A 21738-nucleotide genomic window follows, 5' to 3' on the forward strand; every position below is an offset into this window, starting at 1 on the left:
CCTTTAAGTGTTATGCCTTTTTTGGGGCGGTTGTTTATGTGCCAAAATACGTCCCAAATTAATATACCATCTGTTGGGCTATAGCTTTTTCTGTAACTACAAATACTGTATGGCCAAAAAAAAAAAAAAAAAAATTCCAAATGCAGAAAAAACAGTCTTTCCCAATATTTTTTTTTTGGGGGAGGCTCAAAAAAGTGCTTTAAAACTACAGAGTGTGTTCTACACTGTCAAATGGCAAACTGCAAATGTTCATGAATTCTTACATGTTTTTAGAACCTTTTTTCCAACAATTTATTACTATTCTTTTAATGCCGTAAAATGAATTTGACTTGTGAATCCTGGCAGCTTGCGGAGTCACAGGAGGACAGGGGCTGGCACGCTTGCTGTCTTTGTAATGGTCATCGGTCATTGAACTTCTGTAAATGCCCAGTAATGAGAGCGTCATTTACTCACTGGGGTGAATGTGAACATTATCACTGTCACCCTCTTCTTTTGACTTTGGGCAGTCATGCGTACGGATTGGTGAGTACGCTGCGGGCTGCACGGTCAGGCCAAGCTTCGCTGAGACAATCTGTGGAGAAATTAGAAAGATTGCAGCTTAACAAAAATCAATCAAGCCCCGAGAGATACAGATGTAGCAGAGCCAAATGTGACATTTAACTGTTTCTTTTGTTCCCTATAATAACTCTCTGGGTTGGTTTTTACCTGCAGTCCTATTGAAAACTAGTGCTATCCCATAATGCCAAGCGACAGACTCTCCTACATCTGTAACGTAGCAGGACATTGCCCGTGACCCCTTTGCTTCTATTATAGTCAGATATAAAAAGTATTGATCTATAGGAGACTCAAGCATCCCAGAGAGGACAATTATCTGTACAGTGGATGTCCATCACTTTTTATCTAATTATTCCCAAAATTCTGTGCTGATTAATTTCTTGATATATCTTTATAGTTGCCAGAGCCAACTGAGAAATCGGGCCTGAAGCCTGAGGCTGCACTACTGAGAGATTCGGATAACAACACTTTGCTTTCTGATTTCTATCAGGTGCAGTGTTGTCATGGAAACCATTTATGAATTCATATCAGCAGATATACAGGGGTGTAAAGATAGTGGTCACATCCAAGCCCAGGTGCCCACAGGCCCATCTGCCACATTAAAAGATATATGGGGAGGGGACCCAGTTTCAGATTTTGCGCCAAGGAGCCTCACGTTATGCCCATACGAATAGATCACTATCCCCACATATACACACTTGTCAGGATGTTTGATTCTATCTCCATGACAACATTGCACTTGGCAGAGATCATATCTCGACAGGTTGTCATCGAATATGTCAGTAGTGCAGCCTCAGGAGTTCAGCCCATAATTGCAGGTGGTTAAATATCAGCGTCGGAATAAGATGTTTAGAATTGTTTTTCATGTAGGGATATTGCTGAGCCTTAAATCCTACCTGTGATATTAATGCTTCTATATTTTACTTACTAGGTCATGCAGATTCGTTACATCTATTTTTTGTGTCTAGCTTCTGTATTTGGCTCACAAATCCCTCTGTTCTGCTGCTCACTCATTCTGACGTCCAATACTCAGGAAGGGGCATGTCCGGGTCAAGCACTGAGCCCGCCCTCACTCCAAATGAATTCACTTCCTCCCTGAGTCTGCTCTGCTGTGCTGGATCTCTTTGTCGAATCACTGCAGGCTGCTCTGTAACCTCTTCCTCTCTGTTTTCATGCTGCAGTCTGAAAGGACAGAAGTGGGCACAGAAGAGTGCTAGTCCCATCCTCACTTCATGGACATTATCCCATCCTGTGCTGTAGCTGGGACAAAGATGATGCTGTAGCTGGACAGGACCATGTTATGGGTGGTATGGGGGCCCCTAGTGGTGTTTTTTATAAGCCATGATTTCTATATTAGCCGATCACTGGCCATAATGGTGACCCATATTTCCCAGTGAATGGGATTTCCTATGTGTCAAGAGGGGAATAGGAAAGTGCTCCGGAGCAGGGGGGATCAGTGCCAGGTAAGTACAGGTTTTCTTTCCTTATCATCCCTTCCCAAGGTTCCAGAATAGCCTTTTAACCACATTATAGGCAGGGGCATAACTGGCACTGTTGGAGCCATGGCGGCTGCAATGGGGCCTATGTACACAAGGGTTGTGGCATACATTGAAGAAAGGGAGCCGACAATTATGGCGTCTGATTTTGCCCCCCCAGGACACAAGGGTCTGGTGTTAATTCCCTTTGTTTCCATTAATTTGATGACATCTGCACAGTTTCTTATCAATAGAAAAATGGAATGTGACCAACAAGGATTAGGGAAGAAAAGCAACAAAGGAGGAAGCTTTTGACCTCATATATTGTACTCATATCCCGACCTCATATCTCATCATCATATTCTGCCCTCATATGCCATCCATGTATCCCGACCTCATATCCCAACCTCATATCTCATCCTCATATCCCGACCTTTTATCCCGTCCTTCTATCCCAACCTCATATCTCATCCTCATATCCCGTCCTCAGGTGTGGCTGAGTTGTAAAGAAGATATTGTAAGCCAAAAATAGAAGGGGATTTTGTGGGACTGGACATGATTTTCAAGACAGACCAATTAAAAAAAAATGGACATAAAAGGGGTGTGGCTTAAAGGGTGGGCATGTCTTTGAGAGATGAGGCGTAGTATGTGTGAAGGGTGTGGCTTTTAAGCCAGACTGACGCACTCACCAGGAGATGCGGGGCTTGTGGAGTAAGGTACCCGAAGTCCCATATACAGTGGGGAGAACAAGTATTTGATACACTGCAGATTTTGCAGGTTTTCCTACTTACAAAGCATGTAGATATTTGTAATGTTTATCTCAGGTGGTATTCAACTGTGAGATGCGGAATCTAGAAAGAAAAATCCAGAAAATCACATTGTATTTCAAAATTCTTTGCATTTTATTGCATGACATACTATAAGTGTTTGATACATCAGAAAAGCATAACTTAATATTTGGTCGAGAAACCGTTGTTTGCAGTTAAAGAGATCGGACATTTCCTGTAGTTCTTGACCAGGTTTGCACACACTGCAGCAGGGATTTTGGCTCACTCTTCCATACAGACCTTCTCCGGATCTTTCAGGTTTCGGGGCTGTCGCTGGGCAATACGGATTTTCAGCTCCCTTCAAAGAGTTTCTATTGGGTTCAGGGTTCACTCCTTAGTTGCCCTGGCTGTGTGTTTCGGGTTGTTTTTATGCTGGAAGACCCAGCCATGACCCATCTTCAATGCTTTTACTGAGGGAAGAAGGTTGTTGGCCAAGATCATGCTATACATGGCCCCATCCATTCTCCCCTCAGTACGGTGCAGTTGGTCTGTCCCCTTTGCAGAAAAGCAACCCTAAAGAATGATGTTTCCAACTCTATGCTTCATGGTTGGGAGGGTGATCTTGGGGTTGTACTCATCCTACTTCTTCCTCCAAACACAGCGAGTAGAGTTTAGACCATAAAGCTCTATTTTTGTCTCATCAGACCACATGACCTTCTCCCATTCCTCCTCTGGATCATCCAGATGGTCAATGGCAAACTTCAGATGGGCCTGGACGTGCACTGGCTTGAGCAGGGGGACCTTGCATGCAGGATTTTAATCCATGACGGCATTGTGTGTTACTAATGGTTTTCTTGGAGACTGTGGTCCCAGCTCTCTTCAGGTCATTGACCAGGTCCTGCCATGTAGTTCTGAGCTGATCCCTCCCCTTTCTCGTGACCACTGATGCCCCACAAGGTGAGATCTTGCATGGAGCCCCAGATCGAGGGAGATTGACCATCATCTTGAACTTCTTCCATTTTCTAATAATTGTGCCAACAGTTGTTGCCTTCTCACCAAGCTGCTTGCCTATTGTCCTGTAGCCCATCCCAGCCTTGTGCAGCTCTACAATTTTATCCCTGATGTCACAGCTTACACAGCTCTCTGGTCTTGGCCATTGTGGAGAGGTTGGAGTCTGTTTGATTGAGTGTGTGAACAAATGTCTTTTATACAGGTAACAAGTTCAAACAGGTTCAGTTAATACAGGTAATAAATGGAGAACATGAGGGCTTCTTAAAGAAAAAATAACAGGTCTGTGAGAGACGGAATTCTTACTGCTTGGTAGGTCATGCAATAAAATGCAAATTATTATTTTTTAAATCATACAATGTGATTTTCTGGATTTTTGTTTTAGATTTCGTACCTCACAGTTGAAGAGTACGTGTGATAAAAATTACAGACCTCTACATGCTTTGTAAGTAGGAAAACCTGCAAAATCAGCAGTATATCAAATACTTGTTCTCCCCAGTGTACTTGTATGGGACTTGAAACAAAAACCCCATCCTTCACATAAGGGGGTAGGTTAGGGATAAATTTACTATCCTCTATTTTTAGTGGACATTTTAGTAACATGCGACCAAGTATTATTGAAATATCTCCAGCCATACGTAATATAAGCTATGCTGGAACATACATTTCCCATAGATTTGCATTGGACTTTAAACAAAAACCCTGACCCTTGCAAATAGGGGTAGGTTAGGGTTAAATTAACTATCCTATATTTTTGTTGGACATATACTGTAAGTAACATGGGATCAAGTATTATCGAAATATCTCCAGCTGTTTGGAAGTTAGTTATGCAGTAACATATATTTCCCATAGACTTGTATGGGACTTTAAACAAATACCCTGACCCTCGCAAATGGGGGTGGGAAAGGGTTAATCTATCTATTCTATGTTTGTAGTTGACATATAAGTAAAATGTGTACCAAGTTTCATGTTAATATCTTTAGCCATATGGAAGTGATGATGGAACATACATACATACATACACACACACACACACACATACACACACATGCCAGAAAGGAGAGGAAATTCCCTTTATTGTATAAAATCCGTAACACAGGACAGGATAACCATAATGATGCGTTTCAGGCATTGACCGCCCTTTGTCATAGTGTGTATGACTAAGGGCGGTCCACGTCTGAAACGCGTCATTATGGTTATCCTGTCCTGAGTTTTGGATTTTATACAATAAAGGGATTTTTTGCATATTCCACGTTGGCAATTTCCTCTCCTTTCTGATACGTTGGTGTTGCCGCACACCTGCCGTGCTGTGGATGGGATGGTGATTTGGTGAGCTGATCTACATATCTCTATACACACATATACATACAAACACACACATACATACAGTACATACATACATACACATATAAACACACACACATACATACACACACTTACAGATACATACACACACATACAGATACATACATACATACACACACATACATAGACATACATACACATACATACACACACACACACATAGACATATATACACACACATACATAGACATACATACACATACATACACACACATACAGATACATACATACACACACATACATAGACATACATACACACACACACACACATACATAGACATACATACACACACATACAGATACATACATACATACATACACACACATACATAGACATACATACATACATACACACACATAGACATATATACACACATACATAGACATACAGATACATACCTACACACATACATACACACAGACATACATAGACATACATACACACACAGACATACATACACACACATACATAGACATACATACACACATACATAGACATGCATACACACACACATACATAGACATACATACATACACACACACACACACACATACATAGACATACATACATACACACACATACATAGACATACATACACACACATACATAGACATACATACACACACACATACATAGACATACATACACACACTTACAGATACATACATACACACACACACATTGGAGGAGATTTATCTTTCATTTTTAACAAGGCCTCTGAAAAATGAAGGAAGGAATCTGATTGGTTGCTATGGGCAACTGGGCAACTTTTCCTCTGGACAGGTTTTGATAAATATTCCCCAATATTGATATATATATATATATATATATATATATATATATATATATAGACGCCAAGGATGCAGCACTCCAATACACAAAGGTGAATTTATTTTCTCATATTCTATGAAGCAACGTTTCTGCTGCTCCTATGGAGCCATTTTCAAGCTTGAAAATGGCTACATGGGAGCAGAAACATTTGGATGCTGGCACCATAAGCATACTATACCAAGGAGTGCTGCAAAGATTTTTTCTATTTTACATATATATACAGTGGTCCCTCAACATACGATGGTAATCCATTCCAAATGAACCATCGTTTGTTGAAACCATCGTATGTTGAGGGATCCGTGCAGTGTAAAGTATATGAAGCTGTACTCATGGTCCCCACCGCTCCGGACCCGTCACCGCTGCCCTGGATGTCGCCCTCCATCGCTGTCGCCGCGTCCCCGCATAAACGGCACTGCCGGATAGCCGTTTATGCGGCATCGTATGTTGATGCTGCCTTCAACATGCGATGGCCTCTCAGAGGCCATCGCATGTTGAAATTATCGTATGTCGGGGCCATCGTATGTCGGGGGTCACTGTATATATATATATATATATATATATGTGTGTGTGTGTAAATTTTGGGGCCTGAATTTATTATTTAGGGTCTTGTCTGCACATCATTATGGCCACAATAGTCTGATCAATTGTCAGGTCATGCTTGGGGTTCTACTCCATTTTTTTTTTTGTACCAACAATTTAGCCGCTTCACACTACCGTGATGTAAACGTATTTTCGCATCAAGATTACAGCCAAATTGAGGATTTGATGACATGAACCGTCAGCTGTCATTTTCGGCCGATTTAGACGGGGACTTGTGGCTGAAATACGAACGCAAAAATGCTCCTACATCCCGCTAGAGTGAACTCTGCCTTGGTCTTAGTTCGTTCTCCCCTCAACTTCCACAAGAAACCGATAAAATAATCTGGGAAGGAGGTAATGATCATTTGAAAAATGTTCTGTATTATTTTTTTATGATAGCATTTATTATAGGGACATCCAGGTAATGCAGTGTCCCACAAACAGGACACGTCCAGCGGTTGCAAAGCCACAACTCCCAGCATGTCAGGACAGCCAAAGGCTGTCCGGGCATACTGGGAGTTGTAGTTTTGCAATTGCTGGAGGCACCCTGGTTGGGAAACACTGCGGTAAGAAGGTGAAAAATTACCTTTTTTTGGAAAACGGGGATAATTTATCATTTGCCGCTTTTGTAAGTAATGTAACAAATTTGTCGCACAATGTTTTGTGAATCTGTGAAGTATATACTTGACTAGGGTTTTGGCGCCTATCTGAGCAACAAGAGGTTATTGTTCCTGTGCTATTAATACAACTGCGTAGATACATAAAAAAAAAGAGATGCCGTCGGCGCGGTGATTGATGCCTCGCGCTCATCCTGGCATGCGAATGCGATATATAATTATATAGCATGACACAATATAATAGCATAGCTGCCGGTAATTGTATCTGCATATAATGTAATGGCGGAGAACATAGGAGCGTATAAAGTAAAATAAAAAAATGTAAAAAAGCGAAACAAAAAATAAAATAAAAATAAATAAATAACTCGCAGCCTTTGCCAGCGTCGATGGCCATCTCAGCAGCTGTAGGAAGAAAGACAGCTGCTTCTCAAGGTGATAGGGACCCCCTGACCTCTCTGTAGGGCCGTATTACTGCCCATTCATCATATGGTCACTCACCAAGAAAGCCTAGGCATTTAACAGCCAGTGAGACATTATCCATTGATTTTATTGATTAAGATCAGGGAGGGAAGGAAAAAAAAAAAAAGCAAAAAGACAACCCAGCCCCCCCCCCCCCAGTCACCTCAGAACGAGATGCTCTCTCTCAAAGTTAAACACCGAAATTAAAAGCCGCTGCTGGGGTGATGGGATGGATTTCTTGTCAACGTAATAAAATGATCTTTAAAGCCAAAAAACAGTGATTCACGTGAGCTCTGTCACTACTTCCATGACAGCTATGGGGTCATTTCTAGTCATTTCTACTGAGAATAGAGAATGTCCTTAAAGGGGTACTCCACCCTTAAACATCTTACCCTCTATCTTTTGGAGATGTCTGATAGTGAGGGGGCTGGGGGGAACCGGCCACTGGGACCCCCGCAATCTCCAGGCCAGTGCCGCAGCATTCTGGACATTGGAGCTACTGTGTTCATGGCATCATGCTCCATTCATGTCTTTGGGAGGGGGCGTGGTGGCTAGTACATAGATGTCACGCCTCCTCCCATAGACATGAATGAAGGAGGCGTGAAGGCTGAGGTCACCCGTCATCCGGAGCGGAGTGCTGTGCCAGAAATCGCAGGGGTCTCTGCGGCTGGACCCCCGCGATCAGACATTGTATCCCCTATTCTTTGGATAGGGGATAAGATGTTTAGGGGCAGAGTACCCCTTTAAGTATGACTCCCTAAAGGGGAACTCAATCTTTTCCTGTACATCAGTGAGGTGGGACTGTTGGTAATTTGGCAGATATGTCCTTTATATTTACATTTGTCCTACAAAGAGTGACCATTATGGCTAGTGCCTCACATGTGATAGCCAGTCAGCAGATAGTTAATCTAGGGGAGAGAGGAGGAGGCTACATTTATTGGCACCTGTCCCCACCCTAGATGGTGCAAATGAGCGGCATTCCCCCTGGGTCCCACAGTAAAATAAATAAAAAACTTGCGGGCGGTAATGAGGTTAGACTGCAGACAGTCACAGAACATACAACTAGTCCAGCAAAATCTTGCAGAGTCCTGCAAACCTCTGAAATGCCACAGGGGCTGATGAAATTGCACAGGGGAGTAATAAAATGACACGGGGGTACTATTTCTAAAATCTGTGACAAAATGTTTGTGGGAGTAGGAGGGATTGGAAACACATGTCATGGGAGCGAATGGCAATGGTCAGAAATTCATCCAGAAGGGGATTAAGAAAACAGTCTCACGCAGGGCTCTATGTTTGAGTTTGTTGAGTAGAGGCAGGGTAGATGTCAACGTACCACGGGGTAACTGGTTAGGGTTATTATGCACCAGTGATAATTTGCATTGTATTGACAACTGGATGCCCCTCCAAAATGTATGAAAGTATGAGAAGAAAACTGGTCAGGAAGGCCTTCAAGAGGCCTACTGCAAAATTAAAGGAACTGCAGGAATTTCTGGCAAGTACTGGCTGTGCGCTACATGTGACAACAATCTTCTTTATTCTTCATATCAATGGGCTATGGGTTAGGGTGGCAAGATGGAAGCCTTTTCTTACCAAGAAAAACATCCAATCCTGGCTGAAATCTGAATGAAGTCTGAAAAATTGTGACCGATCTCTACCCATATAATCTCATGGTGTATGGGCTAATGAAGTGAGTGGTTTCCATTCCAGAGAGGTGCTTGATCATTTGGAGTAGTGCAGCTCATCTACACCACACAGAGGTAAAAAAAAAAACGTCAAAAGTTTTGATTGGTCGGGGTCTGAGTGTTTAGATCTTGATCGATAGCAAGAATAGCTGGGTAAAGAGGATTAAGCGAGACATACTTACTGGCTATGGCACTGTCTCGGTCAGCTGCGCTTTTCTCACCCGCTAGTTCTACCAATTGGTCGGGCCCTGAACATTCAGTTTTGACATCTAGGACATAACAGTTTTTGTGATCTGATTGGTTGCTTTGGGCAACTAAGCAACCTTTCCTCTGGACATGTTTTGATAAATCGCCCCCAATGTGCCTACAGAAACTCAAAGAAAAAAAAGCATATGGAGAGGAGTTAGTCTCTACAGTAAATGTCTAAATAATATTAAAGGGAACCAAGCATCAGATTTTGGCAAAGCGTTATATAAGGTAAAATCTTTATCCTCACCATCCCCAGGGGACGCTCTTGCCCCCATGGATGGTGAGGATGTGAACCTATAAACTGCTCCCCGTCGGCCCCGTAAGTAGTCCCCGGGGTGGGGAGTTCCCCTCACCTAGTCCTGTGTCTTTGGCTGGCAGCAACGTACCCTCCGCTTCATTGACGGGCCGCGTCATCACTCTGCTCCATCTGTTCAGTGAGCAGAGCAATAACGCGGCCCGTCAATCAAGCGGAGGGGGCATCGCTGTTGGCTGAAGGCACAAAACTAGGTGAGAGGAACTCCTCGCCCAGGGGACTACTTACTGGGCCGGCGGGGGGCAGTTTATAAGTTCATATCCTGAACATCCCTGGGGGCAGGAGTGTCCCCTGGGATGGTGAGGATGAAGATTTTACCCTATATAACACTTTGCCAAGCGTTATATAGGGTAAAAGCTGATGATTGGTTCCCTTTAAAAATAGTAATAAAATACAATAAATAACAATAGATTTGTTATAATAATATAAAATAAAAACATTTATATTTATCCCTTTAGTCTCACTAAATCAGTGTCTTATAGTAGTAATAAAAAAAAATCTGTATTCTGAATTCATCATATACTGGGTAAGAGGATAAACAAGCATTTACTAAGATATAAAACCATACAAGAATAAACGTGAGAGGCCGGCCGCAGGGCCCTTGTGGCTGCCCACTACCAATTAAACAATATGATATACAGTGACCCCCCCGACCTACGATGGCCCCGACATACGATCATTTCAAGATAGGATGGCCTCTCAGAGGCCATCGCATGTTGAAGGCAGCATCAACATACGATGCTTTTGTATGTCGGGGCCATCGCATAAACGGCTATCCGGCAGCGCAGACTGCTTCAGCTGCCACCGGATAGCCGTTTGACGATCACTTACCTGTCCCCGGGGCTCCAGCGCGTCCTCTTCGGGATCCCCTGTATCGCCGGCGCTTTCCATCGTCATCATCACGTCGCTGCGCATGCCATCCCGTCGTCCAATAGGAGCGGCGTGCGTAGCGACGTGATGGCGGCGACGGAGAGCGAGGATGCCGGGGAAGCAGAGGCCTTGCCGGAGCGTCGGGGACACCCCGGGGACGCGGCGACAGCGATGGAGGGCGACATCCAGGGCAGCGTTGATGAGCGGTGACAGTCCGGAGCGGCGGAGACAGGTGAGTATAACCTCCAATACCAGTGGTCTTCAACCTGCGGACCTCCGGTTGTTGCAAAACTACAACTCCCAGCATGCCCGGACAGCCGTTGGCTGTCCGGGCATGCTGGGTGTTGTAGTTTTGCAACATCTGGAGGTCAGCAGGTTGTAGACCACTGTCCTATACTTTACATTGCACGGATCCCTCAACATACGATGGTTTCAACAAACGATGGTCCATTTGGAACGGATTACCATCGTATGTTGAGAGACCACTGTATATGAAAAATAAATGTATTTATGCATTTACTATTTTTCGTTCTCATATACATATAGGCCCAGATTCATCAAACTGTGTGAGAGAAAAAGTGGAGAGATTCTCCCCCCAGCAACCAATCACAGCTCAGCTTTCACTTTACCAGAGCTTGTTGGCTGAGCTGTGATTGGTTGCTGGGGGAAAATCTCTCCACTGTTTCTCTCACACAGTTTGATACATCTGGGCCATTAATTGCAAAGGGCCCCGAATGCATATATTATATGATTGTTTTTATTTTATTTCATTTTATTATAACAGATCTATTACTATTTATTCCAGGTATTTTTTCCTCTACCAAACGCTTTCATCTGAAGAAAAAATGTTCATAACTTTCTGTAGTGGCATACAGTGGGTATAAAAAGTATACACACCCTTTTAAAATGGCAGGTTCTTGTGATATTAACCCCTTGGGGACGAAGCCTATTTTGACCTTAAAGGGGTACTCCTCTATTGGACATCTTATCCCCTATCCAAAGGGGATAAGATGTCTGATCACGGAGAGCCCGCCGCTGGGGACCCCCCACGATCCCCCCTGCAGCAGCCCAGAGCTAAGTTTTCTCCGAGGCTGATGACGGGCGGTGCGGGGTACGGGGCATCGTGACGTCACGGCCCGCCCCCTCATGACATCATGCCCCGCCCCCTTAATACAAGTCTATGGGAGGGGGTGTGACGCCCCTTCCATAGACTTGCATTGAGGAGGGCAGACGTGAAATCACGAGGGGGTGGGGTCACGATGCCCCGTCCCCTGATTATTAGGAGGGGAGGAGGAAAAAATTAAAGTGCAGGTGGGGATAAGATGTCTGATCGCGGAGGGCCCGCCGCTGGGGACCCCCGCGATCAGACATCTTATCCCCACCTGCACTTTCATTTTTTTCCCCCTCCCCTTCTAAAAATCATAACGCTTTCAATTTTCCACCTACAGGGGCTATACAGGGCTATATGAGGGCTCATTTTTTGCGCCGTGGTCTGTAGTTTTTATCGGTACCCTTTTTGTTTTGATGGGACTTTTTGATCACTTTTTCTAAATTTTTTTATGGTGAATGAAGTGACCAATAATGCACAATTTTGGACTTTGATATTTTTTTTACATGAACGCCATCGACCGTGCGATTTTACTACCCTTATATTTTAATTATTCAGACATTTACACACGCGGCAATACCACATGATTATTTTTATTTTATTTTTATTTTTTTATGGGAAAAGTGGGGGTATTCAAATTTTTGAATGAACTGAAGGAGAACCATCATAAACTTTGTTTTCATCCTTTAAATGGTGTTGGCCCCCATTGTGTCACATTGTCCTAGGAGATCTCCATGCCGGCTCCATTGATCATTCATGAGCCTTCAGCTGCTGTACAGATGGGGTCTGGGGCCCAGTCGTTCTAATGGACCTCTCTTATATTTATAGAATATTCATCTCTGTGGTCCACGTTCTGTATCGTGATTCTTACAGAGACGCGAAAAACTAAGAAACGTGGAGTCAACGGAGATTATAGAAGAGAGGAATACGGCAGAATAACCGCACGGTGACGCACAGTATAACGCTCTGAAAGGTAATAAGAGGCGGTAATCACAGGACAGAGCGACGGATGGTTATCAAGTGCATTGGTTTGGAAAATAGGAGAATTTTGGAGTAAAGCTGCATATATGACCCCAGGAGAAATGGAGCAATCAAAAGACTGAAGAATCCATCATACAATATGATGAGACATTGTAAAGTCATTTTCTATGCTCCATTCTGATGTGAGGGAAAAAATGCTATCCATTGATCGGTTATCAATTATCTATTCATCTATCTATTCATATATCTATCTATCTTATTTCTTTAAAACTATCTACATCATATCTATCTATCTATCTCATATCTATCTATCTCATATCTATCTATATATCTATCTATCTATCTATCTCATATCTATCTATCTATCTCATATCTATCTATCTATCTATCTCATATCTATCTATCTCATATCTATCATCTATCTATCTATCTCATATCTATCTATCTCATATCTATCTATCTATCTCATATCTATCTATCTATCTATCTATCTATCTCATATCTATCTATCTATCTATCTCATATCTATCTATCTATCTCATATCTATCTATCTATATCATATCTATCTATCTATCTCATATCTATCTTTTATCTGTTTTATGTAACTGTACCTTGTATACACAAATGTATAGTACAACGATTAGCTATAACATAAGGAAAAGCTGCCTCTGACTATTATATATTATTAAAATAAAGATATATAATATTTTTATGAATGTCACTTTTGTGACTGTGTTTTGCCGTGTGTGACTGTGTTACTGTATTGTGTTGTATGTGACTGTGTTGTATTGTGTCGGATGTGACTGTTGTATGTGACTGTGTTGTATGTGACTGTGTTGTAAGTGACGGTGTTGTGTCGTATGTGACTGTGTTGTATGTGACTGTGTTGTGTTGTGACTGTGTTGTGTCGTATGTGACTGTGTTGTGTCGTATGTGACTGTGTTGTGTCGTAAGTGACTGTGTTGTGTCGTATGTGACTGTGTTGTGTCGTATGTGACTGTGTTGTGTCGTATGTGACTGTGTTGTGTTGTAAGTGACTGTGTTGTATGTGACTGTGTTGTGTTGTAAGTGACGGTGTTGTGTCGTATGTGACTGTGTTGTAAGTGACTGTGTTGTGTTGTGACTGTGTTGTGTTGTAAGTGACTGTATTGTGTCGTATGTGACTGTGTTGTGTTGTATGTGACTGTTGTGTTGGATGTGACTGTTGTGTTGTAAGTGACTGTGTTGTGTTGTGACTGTGTTGTGTCGTATGTGACTGTGTTGTGTCGTATGTGACTGTGTTGTGTTGTAAGTGACTGTGTTGTGTTGTGACTGTGTTGTATGTGACTGTGCTGTGTTGTGACTGTGTTGTGTTGTAAGTGACGGTGTTGTGTCGTATGTGACTGTGTTGTAAGTGACTGTGTTGTGTTGTAAGTGACTGTGTTGTGTCGTATGTGACTGTGTTGTGTTGTATGTGACTGTTGTGTTGTATGTGAATGTTGTGTTGTAAGTGACTGTGTTGTGTTGTAAGTGATTGTGTTGTGTTGTATGTGACTGTTGTGTTGTGACTGTTGTGTCATATGTGACTGTGTTGTGTCATATGTGACTGTGTTGTGTCATATGTGACTGTGTTGTGTTTTATGTGACTGTGTTGTGTTGTATGTGACTGTTGTGTTGTGACTGTGTTGTGTCATATGTGACTGTGTTGTGTTGTATGTGACTGTTGTGTTGTATGTGACTGTTGTGTTGTAAGTGACTGTGTTGTGTTGTATGTGACTGTTGTGTTGTGACTGTGTTGTGTCATATGTGACTGTGTTGTGTCATATGTGACTGTGTTGTGTTTTATGTGACTGTGTTGTGTCGTATGTGACTGTGTTGTGTCATATGTGACTGTGTTGTGTCATGTGACTGTGTTGTGTCGTATGTGACTGTGTTGTGTCATATGTGACTGTGTTGTGTTTTATGTGACTGTGTTGTGTCGTATGTGACTGTGTTGTGTCATATGTGACTGTGTTGTGTCATATGTGACTGTGTTGTGTCATATGTGACTGTGTTGTGTCATATGTGACTGTGTTGTGTCATATGTGACTGTGTTGTGTCATATGTGACTGTGTTGTGTCATATGTGACTGTGTTGTGTCATATGTGACTGTGTTGTGTTTTATGTGACTGTGTTGTGTCGTATGTGACTGTGTTGTGTCATATGTGACTGTGTTGTGTCATATGTGACTGTGTTGTGTCATATGTGACTGTGTTGTGTCATATGTGACTGTGTTGTGTTTTATGTGACTGTGTTGTGTCGTATGTGACTGTGTTGTGTCATATGTGACTGTGTTGTGTCATATGTGACTGTGTTGTGTCATATGTGACTGTGTTGTGTCATATGTGACTGTGTTGTGTCATATGTGACTGTGTTGTGTTTTATGTGACTGTGTTGTGTCGTATGTGACTGTGTTGTGTCGTATGTGACTGTGTTGTGTCATATGTGACTGTGTTGTGTCATATGTGACTGTGTTGTGTCATATGTGACTGTGTTGTGTCGTATGTGACTGGAGGCCTCACACAGGATATTACAGAGAGGATCCATCTTCTGCTCATTACTATGGTAATGTCTTCTCTATGGCACACGCTCCACATTACAGCCCATGAAAAGTGATATTCTGTGCAGCGGTCCATAGTGAGAGGCTCGGGGCCATGTCATCTCCTCACAGCTGGGGTCTTCTTCCTACCCTGAAGAGGATGAAGAGGAGTCTCCCTTGTCAGGCTGAAGGATTGGAAGGTTACTTACACATTAATCGCAGGCCCCACGTCTCAGCACCTGCTTCCCCTACACAGCTCCATTCCATAGGTAGAGATTAGTCATATGATGGGGGAGATTTATCAAAACCTGTCCAGAGGAAAGTTGCCCATAGCAACCAATCAGATCGCTTCTTTCATTTTTAACAAGGCCTCTGCAAAATGAAAGAAGCTATCTGATTGGTTGCTATGGGCAACTGGACAACTTTTCTTTTGTGCAGGTTTTGATAGGGTGAAGGTGCAATGGCCCAGTCCCAGTCAGGGTGTGGAACACCTGCGGAGGGCCTTGGTCAATTTAGGTGAAGATCTAAATGAAACCCAGACAAGAAGAATGTAGACCTCAATTTAGGGTGTTCCCCATAAATAACAGATTTTAAAAAGACAAATCATCGGGACCAGAACCTAATGTCAGCCATAACCTTGTAGGGATGATCCTCGTCTGGTCTCATTGATACAACACTGACTCTTGGCCGGTCTACTGACCCTAAGACTACGGCTGTAGACACTTCTCTCCGCCATCAATAGAAAAGACACTAAGACGGACGACGCCTTCTATTGTATGTAGTGAAAGGATCAGGTGACCTCTCCAGGATCGGGCTGTACTTTAGGAATCACATTGTCCCACTTAATAGTAATGAAGGGAGTTGTAGTTTTGCAACAGCGGGAGGCATCCTAGTTAGGAAACACTGATCTATACAGTCAGGGGAACTCTTTGTGACTTATTAAAGGGGTACTCCGCTGGAAAACATTTTTTTTTTTTTTTAATCAACTGGTGCCAGAAAATTAAACAGATGTGGTATGACATCACTGGAGGGAGCGTGGCCGTAAAACTTTATTTTTAAATCAACTGGCTCCAGAAAGGAACAGGTTTGTAAATTACTTCTATTTAAAAATCTTAATCCTTTCAGTACTTATCAGCTGCTGTATGCTCCACAGGAAGTTCTTTTCTTTTTGAATTTCTTTTCTGTGCTCTCTGCTGATACCTCTGTCCAAGTCAGGAACTGTCCAGAGCAGGAGAGGTTTGCTAAGGGCATTTGTTCCTACTCTGGACGGTTCCTAAAATGGACAGATGTGTCAGCAGAGAGCACTGTGGTCAGACTGAAAAGAAATTCAAAAAAGAAAAGAACTTCCTGTGGAGCATACAGCAGCTGATAAGTACTGGAAGGATTACGTTTTTTAAATAGAAGTAATTAACAAATCTGTTCCTTTCTGGAGCCAGTTGATTTAAAAAAAAAAAAAAAAAAAGTTTTACGGCCGTGCTCCCTAAAGATGTCATGCCACGCCCCCTCCATTCATGTCTATGGGAGGGGACGTGATGTGATGTCACTAGGGGTGTGGCTGTGAAGTCACCTCCCAGCTTTGGAGGCAGCGCCCAGCACAGAATGCCGGGGGCTACACCGAGCTCGCGGGAGTCCCCAGCGGCAGGACCCCTGAGATCATTCATCTTATCCCCTATACTTTGGATAGGGGATAAAATGTATACAGCTGGAGTACCCCTTTAATGTAAGAAATAGTAAAGGCCCAGAACTCAACAAATAGCTGCAAAAGGGGATGTCATTGCACCTGCACTACGTGTGCGCAGAGGTCACGCTCTCCAGTGTGGGGGAGCATTCACCTCTATGCTCGTGAATGGGAGCAAGTCCCTAGGCTATGGAGGCAACACCCGGGGCTATAGCCCTGTTAGCCCCCACAGAGCAACGCCCCTGCCTCATAGTCAGGTGCCTAACACATCCTGTGGCCATCTTCTTCACTGGAATGCTGTGGCCTGCCTATCGGTTTCTCGTGGCACTTACGTTGGGAATGACTGGCAAGATTTATTTTTTCTCGAAACTTTGCTCACACGTGTGGAATGTGCAGTTCAGCACAATTCAATTGAATAGCAATAAAATGCAATACCAGATATGGCCTACAGATCAGGGTGGTGCGCTTTCTGGAAAAAAAAAAAAAACAACACATCTGTATTTCTTATTAATACATCCCTTTAAGCTCATAGATTTACATAACTCAGATTTGCTGCCCTTTTTTCCATCCGCCCCCTACTCCATGTATTGGGGATTGATATCATCACCGTTGTCTTTAATAATTGCTTATAGGTGGCATTATCTTCTATCGCATTTTACAACATACTTAAGGAAACACAGCTGGCGGCCTATAATGCAGTTAACCAACATAACATTAACAAAAAGATTTATGAAGCCATTGTTGATATAACAATATGGCTATATATAGCCCCGGACTGGGGAGGTGGGGGGTGGGAGATGCAGATAGGGTCAAAGGTTGTGACTCAGAGGTCAAAGGGCTCAGTCACCAGAGAGCCATAGTGATTAAACATTTCCATTCCATTTCTTTTGTGTCTAAAATTCATAGATTAGAATGAATGTATTGTATTATTTTTGCATGTGCTTCCTGTAATCAAATTGGGGAATGATTATTTTTTTTGCCTTTGATGCATTGATCTTCATCTCCCCTGGTCTTATCGATATCTCCTGATTCATCCTCTGGTGGTGACCCCCCCCCCCCCCCCCCCCCCTATGATGGCACGTCTGCTGGATCATCTTGATGTTCTGATGTCTATGTCCTGTTTAGCTGCTTTTTTAGGCGTTTTTCATGTCATATGGGAGTGGTCTCCAACTTGTGGTTCTTCAGTTGTTACACAGCTATTATCCCCAGCATGTTGCTTACAGGATTAATCCAACAGATCACATTTGACAAAAAAAAAAAAATGAAAAACCCTGAAAATGCCCCTCTGCCCCCTCCGCCCAGTAGTGAGTAGTCAGTAGTGAGGGTCCGAGTACCAGGACACTACATGTATGGGGCCTCTGGACTTTCCCCCAAAAGACAATGTTAGGGAGGAGTAGCATCGGGCATGCTGGATTTTATTAACCAATCCTGTTGTTTCTCCTAGTGACCGGCCACTGATAGAGATGTCTGGCAGCAGCTGTCTCTCCTGTCCATTGAAAACACAAGCACCTCTGGACAGATAGCAGTGAACCAAACAGGTGTTCAGCAATCAGCTATTAAAGGGGTACTCCGGTGAAAAACTTTTTTTTATTTTTTATTTTTAAATCAACTGGTGCCAGAAAGTTAAACAGATTTGTAAATTACTTCTATTAAAAAAATCTTAATCCTTCCAGTACTTATTAGCTGCTGGATACTACAGAGGAAATTAATTTCTTTTTGGAACAAAGAGCTCTCTGCTGACATCACGAGCACAGTGCTCTCTGCTGACATCTCTGTCCATTTTAAAGGGGTTATCCACCATAAGGTGATTTTAGTATGTACCTGGCAGACAGTAATGGACATGCTTAGGAAGGACCTGCACTTTTCTTGGGGCTAAATGGCTATGCCATGAGATTACCATAATACTGTGGCTAGCTATTTGTGAACGTGTATTTCCTATTTGACTTTTCTTTTTTTGACTACAAATCCCACAATTCCATTTTCCTCCCTCCCACACATCAGCCACCCCACCCATTGAAACATAAATGAGCTGCATCCATTCAAAAGACCTGTGGTTTTCAATCAGGGTGCCTACAGCTGTTGCATTAGTTGCAGTTTGAGCTCTCTCCCACCAAGTGATCCCTCCACCCATTGAAGCAGACAGGCTCCCTGTCATCAGCTGACTAGTGAGTCAGGTCTCAGCCGCATTGCAAGCTGGGAAAAATCAGAGACAACAGTCATTTTGTATGCTGATAAAAATAAATAGTGGGGGGAAAATAACATAAGAATTGTGAGAAAACCGTTACACACAGGTACAGACACTATATTATGAACTACACTAACTTTACAGCCACTGTAGCATAGTCAAATAAAAAAAAAATCCTGGAATACCCCTTTAAGAACTGTCCAGAGTAGGAGAAAATCCCCATAGCAAACATATGCTGCTCTGGACAGTTCCTAAAATGGACAGAGATGTCAGCAGAGAGCACTGTGGTCATGATGTCAGCAGAGAGCTCTGTGCTCCAAAAAGAAAAGAATTTCCTCTGTAGTATTCAGCAGCTAATAAGTACTGGAAGAATTAAGATTTTTTAATAGAAGTAATTTACAAATCTGTTTAAATTTAAAAAACTTTAAAAAAAAAATGTTTTCCACCGGAGCACCCCTTTAAAGGGGTATTCCGGCCATAGACATCTTATCCCCTATCCTTCGGATAGGGGATAAGATGTCTATGACCGGAATACCCCCTTAAAGCTGTATCACCACCTTTAGCAGGCTTTTTTTTATATGGTACATATGACACTATTTTGGTACGTTTGCTACAATTTCGGCTATTGAGTCATGACTATACTTTCTCTCACCCAAGGCAGAGACTCTGTTTGCTACTCTAGCCTTGTATCTAAATACCTTGTCCAAGGTAAAATGTAAAAAAGCAAACAAAAAAACAAACAAACAAAAAATATATATATATTGGGCACATCTCCAGCTCCCCCCTTCCTGCTATAGGGATATCTATGTACAGACTAAAGGACTAACCCGATACCCGAGATGTGTTTTTTGTTTTGTTTTCGAAGTCTTGCTCCAAGCTCCTTATTCCTGCCCCATGCATTAAGGCAGTTTTCAATCACTACTATTGAATTAGAAGACAATGGCTGACAGATCTGTCACGGCGGCCTCCTTCTATCTGGACATATTTCAGCCGTGAAATGACATTGCCAAAGTCAGATGTTCCCGGATTAGGATTTGTGTGTAAATTTTTAATGCAATAATTTCCTGCCGTCTTCTAAGGTTTCATGAAGTGTTTTATAACGTTTGGAAATCTTGCGTTGCTGGTGAAGTATTCTGAGACGGTGACTGTTCTGCCAAATCCCCATGGATAACAGAGCAGTGCCGTTGCGTGCCCGTCCCTTATCTTCTATCTGTTCCTCCTGTTCCACTTCCTGGGATGTCGCTCTCTACGGCGCATCCATTATTTACATGATGACTGGGGAACTATTTTTGAAAGTGATAAGAAAAAATAAGTGACATCTCAAGAAAAAACAAAACCTGTGTCTGAATGTGGCGGTCACATAGGAGCTCGCAGGTGTCTTAGGAGTCCATAGCGCAACCAAGGTGTGGAGAGTGGTAGTACTGCACCTCGTTCCATTTATGAGGCCTTACTGCACCTTGGTTTGCCTCTGGTTTTAAAGGGGTTCTCCACCATAAGGTGATTTTAGTTTGTACCTTGCAGACAGTAATGGGCATGCTTGGGAAGGATCTGCACATGTCTTGGGGCTAAATGGCTATGCTGTGAGATTACCATAACACTGTGGCTAGCTTTTTGTGAACTTGTATTTCCTGTTTGACTTTTCTTTTTTCTACTACAAATCCCACCATTCCATTTTCCTCCCTCCCACACATCAGCCACCCCACCCATTGAAATATAAATGAGCTGCATCCATTCAAAAGACCTGTGGTTTTCCATCAGGGTGCCTCCAGTTGTTGCAATAGTTGCAGATCTTTCTCCCACCAAGCGATCGCTCCACCCATTGAAGCAGACAGGCTCCCTGTCATCATCTGACTAGTGAGTCAGGTCTCGGCCGCATTGCAACCTGGGAAAAATCTGAGACAACAGTCATTTTGTATACTGATAAAAATAAATATTGGAGTGAAAATCACATAAGAATTGTGAGAAAACCATCACACACCGGTACAGACACTATATTATGAACTACACTAACTTTACAGCCGCTGTAGCATAGTCAAATAAAAAAAAATCCTGGAATACCCCTTTTACATGTTGTCTCATAGTGTAGCTATAAGTGATAGTGTTAGACAGGGATGTCTAGGGCCCACCAGAAGAACTGACTCTGGGGTCCCACCCTAAAGTAACATGTGAATGTTATAAATCTTGTAGGAAAACAAGGGAATGCACTTTTTGGTCTACATAACATCATAACTTTATTCTACAGGTCTTTTCAATTTGCACAATATAATATATGAATACAGTAGTTTTTTTTTCTTCATATTTTTATGCTTTTGCATGTGAAAAGAGATATCTCATGGATTGAAATTTTAGGGGGTCCGAGCACTGGGGCCCCCCGCAATCTCCTGTATGGAGCCCCGGCTCTCCCCTGGAGCGGCGCGTCACAACCCCGCCCGGAGCGAGGGCCGCCACTCCTCTTCC

General features: G+C 42.7%; 1 long non-coding RNA gene across 2 annotated transcripts; it reads right to left on the bottom strand.

Annotated features, from left to right (window-relative positions):
* Positions 1–172: 172 nt before the first annotated feature.
* Positions 173–15674, bottom strand: LOC130294647 (uncharacterized). 2 transcript variants are annotated; one of them, XR_008848569.1, is made up of 4 exons: positions 15628–15674; positions 9522–9608; positions 1484–1737; positions 173–571 (listed from the first exon to the last, which is right to left on the bottom strand). It is a non-coding gene; the product is annotated as an uncharacterized LOC130294647 (long non-coding RNA). The 2 variants fall into 2 exon arrangements; XR_008848571.1 differs by lacking the exon at positions 15628–15674 and adding an exon at positions 11292–11322.
* Positions 15675–21738: the final 6064 nt, after the last annotated feature.

This window comes from Hyla sarda, chromosome 1 (genome assembly GCF_029499605.1).
Source record: "Hyla sarda isolate aHylSar1 chromosome 1, aHylSar1.hap1, whole genome shotgun sequence".
Classification (NCBI taxonomy): Eukaryota; Metazoa; Chordata; class Amphibia; order Anura; family Hylidae; genus Hyla; species Hyla sarda.